The sequence below is a fragment of the Trichosurus vulpecula genome, chromosome 3 (genome assembly GCF_011100635.1).
Source record: "Trichosurus vulpecula isolate mTriVul1 chromosome 3, mTriVul1.pri, whole genome shotgun sequence".
NCBI lineage: Eukaryota > Metazoa > Chordata > Mammalia > Diprotodontia > Phalangeridae > Trichosurus > Trichosurus vulpecula.
Genome location: NC_050575.1, coordinates 39,852,908 through 39,869,393, shown reverse-complemented (window position 1 = coordinate 39,869,393; position 16,486 = coordinate 39,852,908). Strand labels below are relative to the sequence as shown.

General features: G+C 39.5%; 1 pseudogene; it reads right to left on the bottom strand.

Annotated features, from left to right (window-relative positions):
- Positions 1 to 8,671: 8,671 nt before the first annotated feature.
- Positions 8,672 to 10,593, bottom strand: LOC118844282 (annotated as a pseudogene).
- Positions 10,594 to 16,486: the final 5,893 nt, after the last annotated feature.

Sequence of the window (16,486 nt, the reverse complement as noted above, 5' to 3'; positions counted from 1 at the left end):
TTCTTGGGATGATCAGTGGATTCTTTCCATGTCAATTTTGCCCATTCTGGTTTTACAACATCAAGGCAGTTTTCCTTGATAATTTCTCGTAAGATGCTATCCATATCCCCCTTTTGATGATTACTTTCAGGTAATCCAATGATTCTGATATTGTCTCTCCTGAATATATTTTCTGGGTCACTTGTTTTTCCCATGAAGTATTTTACATTCTCTTCCATTTTTTTATTCCTTTGGTTTTGTTTGATTGATTCTTGATGTCTCATAGATTCATTAGCTTCCACTTTCTCAGTTCTAACTTTTAAGGTGTGGTTTTCCTCAATTAGATTTTGTACTTTCTTTTCCGTTGGGCTGACTGTGCTCTCTGGGGAGCTGTTTTCTTCGGTGAATTTTTGCATCTCCTATTCCATTTGGCCAAGTTTACTTTTTAAGCAGTTTTCCAAACTCAAGTCTTTTTTCAAAATTCTCTTGCATCACTCTCATTTCTTTTCTCAATTTTTCTTCTAAGTCTCTTATATGATTTTAAAACTCCTTTTTGAGCTCTTCCATAAGTTGTTTCTGGGCTTGAGACCACTTCCCATTTTCCTTTGGGGTTTTTCCCATGGGTGTTTTGACATTGTCCTCTTCTGAGTTTGTGTCTTGGTCTTCCTTGTCACCATAATAACTTTCTATGGTCAAATTATTTTTTGCTCTTTTTTTTTAGCTTTATTCCTTTCTTTTAAATTTTATCTCTGTTCCAAGGACAGAAGGGATCCTGTTTCAGGAATCTTGTGCCAGTGGCTGCAGTCCCTGACTGTTTACCTGCTGCTACAGTGGTGTTGCCCTAAGACCCACAGGAGACCTTTGTGCCTGGTGCTGTGTTGAGAGGTTGGGGTAGGGGGTGGCTGGTGCTACTGGAGGCCATAGGAGGTAGTGTCTGGCATGTTATGAGGCCCAATAGAGATTTTTGCATTTCCCAGGGGCCTACACTGAAGCCTGTGGAGGTTTGGCCACCAGGGGATGTCTTATTTCCCTGGACTGTGCTGAGGTGCATGGAGATCCAGCTGCTATAGAACATCTGTGAGGGGCAATGGTGAACCACATTGAGGTCCAGCCACTGGAGAATATCTGTTTGCCCTTGGTGGTGCTGAAGCACCTGGAGGTCTGATTGTTATAGGAAGTTGTGCAGGCAATACTGAAGCATTCAGAGGTCCTACTGCTAGAAGATGTCTGCCTGCACTGAGTAGCACTGAAGCAAGTAGAGTCCCAGCCGTGGAGGATGCTCCATCCCCTAGCTGTGCTAAAACAGATGATGGTTCTCAGAGTTGGACTCTTCTGATTCCCCTGGCTATGCTGAGGCATGTTGCAGTCCTTGTGCTGGAGTTTGCCTGCTCCACCACACTGTGGCTCAGGATCTCCCCCTGGTTTGTTGAGGTCAGCCTTGCTGTTGGCATGCTGGGATGCTTCCTCTCCTGGGCTATGCTCTCCTTTTACCCAAGTGAGACATACCTTTCTTCCTCATCCTCCTAGTGGCCCAGGCTAAAAGGCTGCTCATCTTTTCTCCGTTCTAATATTTGTTCTGAGGTGCTGTTTTATGGTTATTTGGAGGTGAATATGGGAGAGCTACAGCAATTTACTGCTTACTCTTCCGTCATGGGTCCCAGAAATATCTATAGCACATTGTTTAGGTTTTGACAATTTAGAATGAATAAATAGCAATTGTTTCCCATTCTGACCAGAAACTCTGAGTGTCTTCTCTGCCTAGATTTATATCTTTTTTATGATTAATTGGCCCATTTTTTGTCTCAATTCTTACCTAGCTCTTGGTCATTGAATGGGTGGGGCCACCACTGACAAACAGACCTGGGAATGGTAACCCACTGTATCCTGGGCCATCACCAGTCATCTTGACCTTTGTCTTCTTGCCACTGAGCTCTGATAGCTCTGGGGGAAAGAGCAAAGCTGACAACTTTTCACAGCTCTGCCTCACTCAAGTCCAATTCATGCACAAATCATGACATTATGTTTGTGATGTCACCGATCCTCTTTGAAAGCAAAGGACAAAAAACAGCAACAACATTGATACATTACTGATGGAGCTGAGAATTGGTACAACCATTTTGGAAGTCAATTTTGAACTATGTAAATAAAATGGCTGTTACTGGACATATACCCCTAGAAAGTCATTGATAAGGGAAAAAAATTCTACCTACTTCAAAATATTTATAGCAGTACTTTTTTGTGATAGCTAAGCATTGGAAACAAAGTAGATGCCCATCAATTGGGGAATGACTAAGCAAATCATCATACATGAATGAAATGGAATACTACTGCATTGTAAGAAAAGATATGTGTGATGAATTCAAAGCATTGAAAGATCTACATAAACTAAAGCAGAGTGAAGCAAGCAGCACCAAGAAAACACTATACATAGCAACTATGACAGTGTTAATAAAAAACATGAAAAAAAGAAAGTAAATTTAACAAAAGTATAAAATAATGCAGAACTTGAATGAAGAGATGAGAGAAGACATCCCCAGTCTATCCACAGGTGTTACATATTGCACATGTTTTAGAACTTTTTCAACATACGGACCAGTTGTGCTGATTTCGTTTCTCCCTTCTAATTGCCACCCCCCACTACTTGTCATATGGAATGGCTCTTGGAGAGACAAAGGGGGAGAAATACAGGTGATACTATGGTGACATAAGAAACAGAAAACATCAAAAAATAGTTTCCAAAAAGGAAAAGAAAGGGAAAATGGATTTATTAGGGAACAAAGAGGAAGAGGATGAACATGGAGGATAGAGTGGGAGGAGTAGGCCATGCATATGACAAAGACCCCAATAAGATTCTAGAAAGTATAATTTGGGTAGTCATTATAAGCATGCAGAGACCATCTAGATCTAGTAATAATAGGCTTAGAAATTAATAATATTAATAATAACAATGGCTAGCATTTTTATCGTACTTACTATATACCAGGCCCTGTGCTAAGAGTTTTATAAATATTATCTCACTTGATCCTCAACCAACCCTGGGCAGTAGGAGGTGTTCTTATCATCCCTATTTTACAGATGAAGAAACTGAGGCAAGCAAACTTGTAACAAACTTGCAAGGTAACTTGTCCAGAGTCACTGTAACTAGTAAGTGTTTAATGCAGGATTATAAACTCAGGTCTTCCTGACTCCTGGTCCAGCACTTTATTCACTCCACCACCTAACTGCCCCATTAAATTCATGCACAGTGATGATGTTTGCCAAGTAAGAACATATATACATAGAAAAGAGCTAAGGACAAAACTTTGGGGTGCACCCACAGCTAGTGGCCACCGTAGAGACTCAGGACAGGAGCCTTAGAAGAAATATTCAGATATATAGGAGAAAAACCAAGAGACAGTTATGTTATGAAAACCCAGAAAGAAGAGTAGGAGGAATAGGTTGTCAAGTGCTACTTTGATGTCAAGAAAAATGAAAACTGGAAAAGACTAAGAAATTCGGCAATTAAGAAATAACTGGTAACTTTGGAGAGAGCAATTTCAGTTGATTTAAGAGTTGAGAAGACAAATTTAAAAGGATTGAGCAGTGAGTGAAAGGAGAAGTGATGAATATAGACAGGTTTATCTAGGAATTTGGCTGAGAAATGAAGGAGAGATGTAGGGTAATAGCTTGAGCCTAGTAAAGATTTTAAGGATGGAGGATACTTAGGCATTTTTGAATATAACAGGGAAAGAACAAGTAAAGGTTGACACTTAGTGAGAGAAGGGATGATTGTGGCAGCATTCTTCTGGAGAAAATGGGAGAGGAATGAGATCAAAGCTAAATATAGAAGGGCTTATCTTAGAGGAGATAAATTTAAAATGTTTTCCCTTTTTAGTGGTTCTAAACTGAAATAATTTCACTGTATTTGGTCTTAACCACTTTTCTAATTTATTAGCCATATTTACTCATCTTGTTGTGATCAACTAACTTAATGAAATTGCTTTCTTTTCTACCACTTAAGTTATTCTTGAAGATATTAATAATTCTGTGTGATGTTTATTTTTCCATTTTTATTCATTTACTCCAGAAACATTTGAGATCTCAGTGGAAGCAAGACTACGAGATATAAAAAATATAGAACTCATAGCCTTCATTTTCATATACATGCAATTTAGTTAAGGTGGTAAAGTATTTACACAAATAACTATAGCGTATTTACTGTGTGTTAAATATCATGTAAGTGAAGGACAATAATCTCTGAGATATAAATCATTTTTGCCTGGGATGATGAGGGAAAGGTTCACACATGACATATAAGACGGAGATTGGAAGTAGCATGTCTACATTACCAATTCTTACACATGACCTCTGACATAGGAACTCCCAAGAGAATAGGGAAACACTTAGAAGGTGTTGTTCTTAAGACCTTGTGACATGATTATAAGTATCTACCTCTCCAGTGTTTTCTGTGTCCAATACTTCAGGCAGATTATGGTACAATCTGACCCACAAAACTTTTCCACATGCAGTATGGGCAATAACACAGTAAAAAGTGCCCATGAATGAGAGACTCCCCAATCTGCATTGTTCTGCAGAAGAAAGGTACTCACTTTCACTTGGCAATTATGCCATCATGAGCATAATGATCCAGCCTAAAATAAACATTTGTCCAGAAATTCTGTATTTCCTGTATTTTTTTTCTGTTTTTTTTTTTTTTCTGCTAGGGGGAGTGAAGGCTTTTATACTCATTAGCAGCAGCTTTCCTTACAAATTAGCTACCTTATTTTTCTGAGTTACGGGGTTTAAACTAAACATTTCAGATTTATTGTGTCAAAATGAGGATCCTTTTAATTTTTCAAATAAAATCTGTTTGGGGTGATGGAGGTGGGAAAATTTCATCAATTAGTAAAATGATGTGTTACTGTTTCATGTTGGCCTTTTCTGGAAATGTGGTGTGGGAAATTTACCATTTGAATAACAATGCAGATGATAAGAAAATAACATCTTTCTAGACATTTGGCTTGCTGATTTCTCATTTCTTTTTTTCTGTCCTTTTTACTGGGTCATATAATCTTTTGCCTATGCATGAAAATCCCACTAAATGGCACAAATAATGCAATGAACAAAACTGAGATCACTATGGTAAGTTAAGATACATTCCCATGAGAAAAGAGATTAAATAATGGACAAAAATAGAGCCATTACTACCATATGTTTAGAAATCATTCTGTAACACACAATGTTATAATGAACATAAACTGACCCTAACTACATGTTGGCTGCCAATTTTTGCACAGGGAAGCATGAAATTGATGTCACATGAGGATTGATTGCTGAATTTGGAAAGATTAAAATAACCATAGGTCTAATTCAGAGCACAAAGGTAATCCAGTTTTGCAACACAGCCTGAATGAATTATTGTGTTAAACAAATATGTAATGGGGGGGTGTGTGACACGTCAAGGAAACGAACTAGTCCTTTAAGCATGCATAGATTTGCCTATAATAGAGAGTATGCACAGTGGTTCCTTTCTGTTTCTAATTCAATGTTTGGAGGCTTGAACCTACTTATGGCCATGAGTAACTGAGAAACTAGTGCCATGGTGACAAGGGTCCTCTAATTGGCTGAGGAATTGGAACTGAGGGTTCATCTATAAGGTTTGATTAGCTGATCTTTACCTCTCTTCCCTGGCAGTTTTAGTGTCTAGTGTCCCTCCTTACCCCACTAGCAAATGTTATGGTAATTAGGGTGGGATTTTTTTTTTTTACTGTTTTCTCTTTTGGAATGCTGAGGAAATCAAGTTCGTTTGATGAGTTTTGCTTTTCAAATGTAACAGCAAGCAAAGTGGATTTTTTGTCATCCTTGTTTTGGAATGCTTCTCAGCACTAAGGAATCTTTGATTGAATTGGGAGTCTTCTATGACCTGCTTATGTCAAGGGAAGGCCTAGTTCACATGGATTTGAGTCAAATGGTTGTAACATTTAAGTCACAAGAAGGCCTAAGTCACGTGGGTTTGAGTCACATGGTTGTGAGGCCTTTTGACCCTGAAGAAGTATATATAAACCAGAGGTTAGCATTTTGCCTTTGGGGGCACACTCATTGACACTCATTGGCGATGAGACTCTGGGTAGCCATTGAAGCAGCACCCCCACCTCCGGCTTTAGTGCTTCTCTTTCTGGTAACTATACATTGAAATGTTAAGACAGCTAGCTAGAAGCCTGTCTGCTGGTTTGTGTTATTTGCTCTGTTAATATTTTCTGTTTGCAATTTATATTTGTATTTCCTCTGAAGCTCAGGGTGCTGACTTTTCCCCCAGAAATAAGTAGATGATATATGTGTGTTTGATTAAAGTGAGATGTTAACCCCTTAAAGTTGCTTTCCTTAGAAAAGCAGATCCAAGAACCTGTGCTAGCAGTCCTCCTGTGTGCTCTTGTTGTTGGTCCTGTGTTGGTCTTTCAACTCCACAGCAGCTGCTAGCAATACTGTTGTTACAATCGAGAAGAAGGCAGCCCTATCTCTCACTGCATTGCCATGTGTCCATTAATATATGGGCCTTTGGTTTCTTTTGTATCTCTTATGTTGCTTCTTTTAAGATCTTAAGTTAATGAGTATCTAGAATTGTTTCAAATGGTTAGAGTCCTCGACACCTGAAAATGGTAGCAGAAGCCAGCAGAACTAGTAGCAGCAGTAGCTGAGTTCAGTGAAGAATCAGCCCTAAGAAATGACTTTCTGGACCCTGCCCAGCAGTAGATTTACCCATGAACCAACACGCTGAATACTATAAGGAGCTACCACCACTGCACAAGGTAGTAACTGCCATTAGCAATGCTGCACCAAGAAGCAAACTGTGGGAATTCCAAGCAAAGGACTTTCAGAAGTCATGAGACAGCTTTTGGCCTATGTGTTCTACACATATGCCTGACCACCCTTGCAATTGAAGTTTGGGTCTACTCTTCCCAGGGCCTGTGGGCTTACAGAAGGGAGAAAACATTCCTGCTTTGGATATTTTGGTAACTTTGGAATTTACTATAACTTCTCAGTAAATATTCGTTTTTAAAAGCTTATTGATCCCAAATGGTTGCTTAACATTAGAAAGAGCATAACAATAGTATTTGAAGATGCAACTTCTCTAGGTTACCCCTAGAACTCTGAAAGGAAAAATATTCACCACACCATGGGAATCCAACCTCCAGTAGTTGGTAGAATGGGCCAAGAGGGGTGCTACCAATTACTATGATTGGCTTTACTTATACAACCCCTTCACTACTATATGACAACAATCAAAATAGAGCAAATACTTACGCAATTTGGCTTTAAAATACACAGACAATTTTAGAAAATGTTCATAAATTCAGTGACAGGAGGGAACTAGTACAACCTGCCTAGTGTATTATATGAAATTCTGATCCAATCCAATTAAAATTATTAAGCACCTACTATGGGCCAGGCACTGTGCACTGGTGATATAATTACTAAAAAGAAAGGCAGTTCCTGCCCTCAGGGAGCTACCATCTGAAGAAGATAAAAAAACACACACACACACAGCAATAGGAGGCAGAAGGCAGTGAAAAGGGGAATGAGAAGGGCTACCCAGTGCAGGAACATATTGTTCCATGCAGTAGAAACTAGAAAGAGAGCAGATGAAAAGTGGAGCGAGTTGAAAGTTCAGTTGCTTTCCTCCATAAAGAAAGGCATTGAGAGGAGTTTGTTATTCTATCCTCAGGTCCTCTTATCAGAGGGGAGAGGAGGCTGAGAGAGATGGTGCCTCAGAGTAGCATTCATGACATTATTTGTTCTTTATAGCAAGGTATAGCCAGATATGTTCACTTTTGGAATCTATTAAAAAATAAAATAAATTGGGACAAATATAATGAAAATCTTCCTTATGAAAAATACCATGATTACTTTGTTGTATGTTTTTTTTTCTTTTTAAGTAACAAGCATGGGACCCACTCTAATTTAAGGGAAATGGATGTATGTAGGTCAGAGTTATACAAACTATAAGCTTCCTCCATGAGGAAGGGTCTAAGACTTTCTCAAGGTGGGCAAAAAGCAATGACCAAGATGGTTGGGTGTTTTCTCAAGTACAATAAATACATTGATTTCATTCCATTTTTATTATCAAAATTTTAAAAGACTTTATTGCTGTCTTTTGTTTTTATATCACCTAAATTTCCTCCCATATCCCTTCCCTTATTCCTCAGAAGGTCATCTCATATTACAAAGAATTTTTTAAAAGAAAAATGAAGAGATGAAAATCAGCAAAACTGATCCTTATACCTAAAAATTAGATACTGTATGCAATGTTCTATACTCATAGTCCATCTTCTCTATAAGGGAATGGGGGGAGGTATCATCCTATAACTTTTCTTTGGGACTCCACATGTTCTTTATAATGTTACAAAATTCATTTTATTTTTCTTTTAACTTTCTACTTACTATTTCATTTTTCCCTGGTTAAATGTAAAATTTTTTATGGTGCCAATTTAAATAGATTTTATTCTCCAGGACAAGAATTGCATTTCCACTTGTTTACAGTACTGAAAAAGTGCAATGTTGTTCACTTCTCTCCCTCGCACACATTCAAGTATTCAGAATGCCCAGATTTACACAGTAGCTTAAATGTTACTTTTAAACTGCTACTGCCTTGGCTACAAATTTGAGTCCTTCAATTTTTGGAAAGCTGCGTGGAATGCTCTTTCTTCTGGTGTGTTTAGTCGACTGCTTCAATGGTGGGTCCAGAAGAAGCACCTCCAGACGGGGCTGCTCCACCCCCTAGGAACCCACCAGGCATGCCTCCTGGCATGCCCCCTGCACTCTGGTACAGCTTAGTAATGATGGGGTTGCAGACCTTCTCCAATTCTTTCTGCTGATGCTCAGATTCTTCCTTCTCAGCAGTCTGGTTCTTACCCAGCCAGTTGGTTATTTCATTACATTTGTCAAGGATCTTCTGTTTGTCTTCATCCCCAGTCTTGCCTTGCAGTTTCTCATCCTCTATGGTGGTCTTCATATTGAAAGCATAAGATTCCAGAGAATTCTTAGAAGACACCTTGTCTCTCTGCTTCTCATCCTCAGCCTTGTAATTCTCAGCCTCCTGGACCATACGCTCAATGTCTTCTTTGCTCAGACGTCCTTTGTCCTTGGCGATGTTGTTCTCCTTGCCTGTGCTCTTATCCACAGCTGAAACATTGAGGCTGCCATTTGCATCAATGTCAAAAGTTACTTCAATCTGAGGAACACCCCTGGGTGCTGGAGAAATTCCTGTGAGCTCAAGTTTGCCAAGAAGTTTGTTGTCCTTTGTCATTGCTCTCTCACCTTCGTAAACCTGAATAAGCACACCAGGCTGGTTGTCTGAATAGGTGGTAAAGGTCTGTGTTTGCTTGGTGGGGATGGTGGCATTACGTTTGATCAGAACAGTCATAACTGCACAAGCAGTTTCAATTCCAAGGGAAAGAGGAGTGACATCCAACAGCAGCAAGTCCTGCACATTCTCAGATTTATCTCCAGACAAAATGGCAGCCTAGACAGCTGCACCATAAGCAACAGTCTCATCAGGATTGATACTCTTGTTGAGTTCTTTGCCGTTGAAGAAATCTTGCAGAAGCTTCTGGATTTTGGGGATTCGAGTAGAACCACCCACCAGGATGATGTCATGAATCTGTGATTTATCTAGCTTGGCATCTGTCAAGGCCTTTTCCACAGGGTCCAGTGTGCCATGGAAGAGATTAGCATTCAGCTCTTCGAAGTGGGCTCGGGTGGTTGATGTATAGAAGTTGATACCTTCATAGAGGGAGTCAATCTCAATACTGGCCTGGGTACTGGAAGAGAGGGTATGCTTAGCACGCTTGCAAGTGGTGCGAAGGTGGCAAACAGCCCTCTTGTTCTCACTGATGTCCTTCTTGTGTTTTCACTTGAACTCAGCAATGAAATGGTTGACCATTCTGTTGTCAAAGTCCTCTCCACCCCAGCTGTGTACTTGACCTCAAAGATGCCATCCTCAATGGTAAGAATAGAAACATCGAAAGTACCACCTCCAAGGTCAAAGATCAACATATTTCTCTCAGCACCAACCTTTTTGTCCAAGCCATAAGTAATAGCAGCAGCAGTTGGCTCATTGATGATTCGGAGCACATTGAGACCAGTGATGGTTCCAGCATCTTTGGTGGCCTGGCGTTGGGAATCATTGAAATAGGCTGGTACTGTGACCACGGCATTTGTGACAGTCTTCCCAAGGTAAGCTTCAGCAATTTCTTTCATCTTGGTCAAGACCATAGAAGATACTTCTTCTGGATAGAAACTTTTGGTCTGCCCTTTGTACTCTACTTGGACCTTAGGCCTGCCTGTGTCATTCACCACCATGAAGGGCCAATGCTTCATGTCTGACTGTACAACTGCATCATCAAATCTGTGACCAATCAGGCGTTTGGCATCAAAAACTGTGTTGGTGGGGTTCATTGTAACTTGATTCTTTGCAGCATCACCGATTAAATGTTCAGTGTCGGTGAAGGCGACATAGCTTGGGGTGGTCCTGTTTCCTTGGTCATTAGCAATGATCTCCACTTTTCCATGTTGGAAGACTCTCACACAGGAGTAAGTGGTGCCAAGATCAATGCCAACTGACGGTCCCTTCGACATGGTTGCTGGGGAGTTGGGGGTCGTAGCTGACCACTGTGGAGGAAGAAGGGCTGCTGCTGTGCTGAGTAGACCCAATGTAAAAATTTTTTCACATAAAAGGGGAGTGCTTTCCAGTACAGAAATGACCCCAGCAAGCTGGCAACAAGCCCTACCTCAGCAAACCAGCAAGAGATCCTGAGCCCAAGGGTGGTGAAGCAGGCAAACACCAATGCCCGGACCCCCCACATGCCTTAGCATAGCAAGGAGAATGTGCACCCACACATGGGCACATGTCCTCCAGCAGTGCACCTCCATTCAATTCAATGCAGCCCCAGGAGGGTAAGTGTTCTCCAGTGTCCAGACTTCTTTGTGTTCTGGTGCATCCTTGGGGAGGCAGGCATCTTCCAGAAACCAAACTTCTCTGTGTTTCATTGCAGCCCTGTGGACATGCAGAAAATCCCTGCCTGGCCTCAGCAAACACCAGACACCACGAGCTCACCACCAGGTAAGCTGTCAGACCCCTAGAGCTCCCAGCTGCCAGCACTTGGGCTCCAGCACACAAAGCAGAGCAAGTGACCAAGACCCTTGCTCCCAGCACAGTGCCTCCTGTGCTCCTGCAGGAAAGCTCAACTTTAAAAGCCAGGAAATAGGCAAACAGCATGAGCAAAAAGAAACACTGATCATAGAATGTTTCTATGGGGACAGGGAAGATCAAAACACAAACTCAGAAGAGGACAATGTCAATACACTGACATCCAAAACCTCAAAGGCCAATGTGAACTGAAACCCAAATATGAAGTGAAAACCCAAAAAGTCTTCTCGGAAGAGCTCAAGAAGGATTTAAATTTTTTTTTATTTTGTCAATTTATTTATTTTTAGCTTTCAACATTCATTTCCACAAGATTTTGAGCTCCAAATTTTCTCCCCATCTCTCCCCCCATCTCACCCCAGGATGACATGGATTCTGATTACCCCTTCCCCCAGTCTGCCCTTCCTTCTATTATGTCACCCCCCCTTATCACCTTCCACTTTACTTTCATGTAGGGAAGATAGATTTCTATACTCAATTGCCTGTATGTCCTATTTCCCAGTTGCATGTAAAAATTTTTTTAACATTTGTTTTTAAAACATTGAATTCCACATTCTTCCTCCCTCCTTACCCACTCTCATTGAGAAGGGAAACAATTAAATGTAAGTTATACATGTATAGTTATGCAAAACACTTCCACAGCAATCATGTAGTGTAAGACAAACTATATTTCCCTCCATCCTATCCTGACCCCCATTTATTCTATTTTCTTCTTTGACCCTGTTTCTTTTCAAAAATGTTTGCCCTTCCCCAATCTGCCCTCCTTTCTATTATCAGCGCCTTCTTATCCCCTTCTCCTCTACTTTCATTTAGAGTAAAATACCCAATTGAGCATGTATGTTATTCCATCTTTAAGCCAAATCCAATGAGAGTAAGTTTCACTCATTCTGTTTCACCTCTCCCTTCTTCCCCTCCATTATAAAAGCTTTTTATTGCCTCTTTTATGTGAGATAATCTACCCCATTTTGTCTCTCCTTTTCTCCTTCTCCCAATATATTCTTCTTTTACTACTTAATTTTATCTTTTAGATATCATCCCTTCATATTCAACTCACCCTGTGTGCGTGCTCTCTCTATATATCTATATCTATATCTATCTATCTATCTCTATATCTATATCTATATCTATCTATCTATCTATCTCTATCTCTATCTCTATCTATCTATATATATCTATATCTATAGATATATATAGATATAGATATATATATTCCCTCCAACTACCCTAATACTGAGAAGGATCTCATGAGTTACAAATATTATCTTTTCATGTAGGAAGGTAAACAGTTCAACAGTTCAACTTTAAAAAGTCCCTTATAATTTGTCTTTCCTGTTTTCCTTTTCATGCTTCCCTTGATTCTTGTATTTGAAAGTTAAATTTTCTATTAAGCTCTGGTCTTTTCATCAAGAGTGCTTGAAAGTCCTCTATTTCATTGAATATCCATTTTGCCCCTGAAGTATTATACTCATAATTGCTGGGTAGGTGATTCTTGGTTTTAATCCTAGCTCCATTGACCTCCAGAATATCGTTCCAAGCCCTCTGATCCCTTAATATAGAACCTGCTAGATTTTGTGTTATCCTGATTGTGTTTCCATAATACTCAAATTGTTTCTTTCTGGCTGCTTGCAACGTTTTCTCCTTGACCTGGGAACTCTGAAATTTGCCTACAATATTCCTAGGAGTTTTCCTTTTGGGATCTCTTTCAAGAGGTGATCAGTGAATTCTTTCAATTTCTATTTTCCCCTCTGGCTCTAGAATATCAGGGCAGTTTTCCTTGACAATTTCTTGAAAGATCATGTCATTTTTGATCATGGCTTTCAGGTACTCCAATCATTTTAAAATTATCACTCCTGATCTATTTTCCAGGTCAGTGGTTTTTCCAATGAGATTTTTCACACTGTCTTCTACTTTTTCATCCTTTTGGTTTTGTTTTATAATTTCTTGATTTCTTAAGTCATTAGCTTCTATTTGCTCCATTCTAATTTTTATGGAATTATTTTCTTCAGTGAGCTTTTTGATCTCCTTTTCCATTTGGCCAGTTCTGCTTTTTAAGGCATTCTTCTCCTTATGACTTTTTGGAGCTCTTTTTCCATTTGGGTTAGTCTATTTTTTAAGGTGTTATTATCATCAGCATTTTTTGGATCTTCTTTCACAAGCCATTGATTCATTTTTCATGATTTTCTTGCATCACTCTCATTTCTCTTCCCAATTTTTCCTTGATTTTCAAAATCCTTTTTGAGCTCTTTCATGGCCTTGCAAGCAATTCATATTTTTCCTGTAGGCTTTGGATGTAGGAGCTTTGAATTTGTTGTCTTCTTCTGGTCGTATGTTTTGATCTTCTTTGTTACCAAAGTTAGGTTCTATAGTCTGAGATTTTTTGTGCTATTTGCTCATTTCCCCCACAAATTGCCTGACTTTTGAGCTCTTTGTCAAGATAGGACTCTTTTTCCTGAGTGGAGAGTTCACTATCCCAAGCTTCAGGGGTTTTGTGCAGTTGTTTTCAGAGATACTTCTAGGGACTTGTAAGTTTTCAGTTTTTCCAGGTGATCAAAGGAGAGTTGTTTACTCATCTCCTGGTCTGTGCTCTGGTCTGTGAGTGACTACAAGTAATCTTTTCTGCCTTGGAACTATGAGGAGAATTCTCTCTCCACAGCTGCCACAAGCTCTGCCACACCAGTGCTCCTCCTTACCTCAGGAACACCATGCAGGACTGTGGCCCAGATCCAAGCAGGGCAAGGCAAGAGAATCCTGCCTTAGTGCCAGCAAAGAGATCCCTGTAATCCCCTTCTGATCAGCAACTTGATCCCCCACTGTCTGTGGGCCTTGGGCTCTGGAATCTGCTACTGCTGCTGCTGCCACCACTGCCACCTCTGCTGCCCCAGGCTGGGGCTGGATTGCCTCCCTCTCTCATCCAGGTCCAACAGAGTTTTCCCACTGACATTCTATGTTTTCTTTGGCATTTGTGGGTTGAAAAGTCTGGAAACCACCAAAGCAGGCCCTGATTCAGTCCCCTGAGGCCTACTCCCACCCTGTCTATGCCTGCACATCACATGCTGAACTGTGCTCTGCTCCAAGCCCAGTGTGATAGACCTTTCCTCTTGACTTTCCAGATTGCCTTGGGCTGGAAATTTGTTTCACTCTGTCTTTTTGTGGTTTCTGTAGCTCTAGAATTTGTTTAGAGTCATTTTTACAGGCATGTGGAAAGGTTTCAGGGAGAGCTGAAGTAAGTCCCTACTTTTACTCTGCCATCCTGGGTTTGCCCCCAAGGAGGATTTTAAAAGTCAAATAAGAGAAGTAGAAAAAATGGGAAAAGAAATGAGAGGTAAGCAAGAGAGAGTCAGTAGCTTGGAAAAGGAAGGACAAAAATTGATTGTAGAAAATAATTCCTTAAAAAATACCTTTGAGGCATCTAGGTAGCACACAGGCCCCGGAGTCAGGAGGACTTGATTTGAAATCTGACCTCAGACAATAAGTAAGTGTGTCAAGCACTTACTAGCTGTGTGACCTTGGGCAAGTCACTTAGCTTCAATTGCCCTGCCCTCCCCCCTCCAAAAAAAATCTTTGGACAAATGGGAAAAAATACACTGAAAAAACAACTCCCTAAAAAGTAGAATTGACCAAATAGAAAAGGAGGTTTAAAAAAGCTAACTGAAAATACAATTTGTTAAAAATTAGAATGGGGCAAGTGGAAGCTAATGACTTTATGAGATATCAAGAATCAGTCAAAGAAAATCAAAAGAATGAAAAAATAAAAGAAAACGACAAAAATACCTCATTAGAAAAACAACTGACTTGGACAATAGATCCAGAAGAGATAATTTTAAAATGATTGGTCTACCTGAAAGCCATGATCAAAAACAGAGCTTGCACAGCATCTTTCAAAACATTATCAAAGAAAACTGCCCTGAGGTCCTAGAACCAGAAGGTAAAATAGTCATTGAAAGAATCCACTGATCACCTCCTCAATGAGATCCCAAAATGAAAACTGCCAGGAATACTGTAATCAAATCCTAGAATTATCAGGTCAAGGAGAAAATGCTGCAAGCAGCCAGGAAGAAACCATTTAAATATCATAGAATCACAGTTACGATTACACAATATATAGCAACTTCTATGTTAAATTATCAGAGGGCATGGAATATGATATTTCTCAAGGCAAAGGAGTTTTGATTATATCCTATGATCAACTACCAAGTAAAATTGAGCATAATCTTTCAGGGGAAAAGATGGATATTCAATGAAATTGGGCACTTACAAACCTTCCTGATGAAAAGACCAGAGCTGAACAGAAAATTTGATCATCAAATACAAGACTTGAGAGGCATAAAAAGGTATACAGGAAAGGAAAAAAATCCATGTCATTCAATAAGGGTAAACTGTTTACATCCCTACATGGAAAGATGATAATTGTAACCCTTGAGAACTATATATTTATTATGACATTTATAAGGGGTATAGATAGAGGGAATGGGTATAAGTTGACTTTGATGTGATGATAAAAATTAATGAATTAAGGGGTGAAAAAAAGATTGCACTGAAAGAAAAGGAAAGGAAGAGCCAGAAAATGGTAAATTACATTGTATGAAAAGGCGCAAAAACCTATTACAGTAGAAAGAAAGAAGGGAGAAAGGCAAACATTATTTGAACTCACACTCATAGGATTTGGCTCAAAGCAGGAATAACATACACACTCATTTGGGCAGAGAAATCTATTTTACTCTCTAGGAAGTAGAAGCAGAAAGGAGAAAGAAAAGGGAAGGTAGCTGATAGAAGGGAGGACAGATTAAGGGAGACAGTGGTCAGAAGCAAAACACTTGTGAGGAGGGAAAGCAAAAAAAGAGAGAGAAAAGCACAAATGGGGGAAAATAAAATGGAGAGAAAGACACAGTAATTATAACTGTGAATGTGAATGGGATGAACTCTCCCATAAATGGAAGCACATATATCAGAATGGATTAAAAACCATAATCCTATAATATGTTATTTACAAGAAAAATATTTGAAGCAGAAATATACATGCAGAATAAAGGTAAAAGGCTAGGGCAAAATATATTGTGCTTCATCTCAATTTAAAAAAAATCAGAGGTAGTAATTTTGATCTCAGACAAAGCAAAAGCAAAATAGATCTAATTAAAGGAGATAAGGAAGGAAACTACATTCTGCAAAAAGGTACAATGAACGATGAAGTAATGTCAATACTAAAAATATATGCACCAAGTAGTACAGCATCCAAATTCTTAGAGGAAAAATTAAATGAGCTACAGGAAGAAATAGACTACCCTCTGGTTTTAGAATATCAGGGAAGTTTTCCTTAATAAGTTCTTA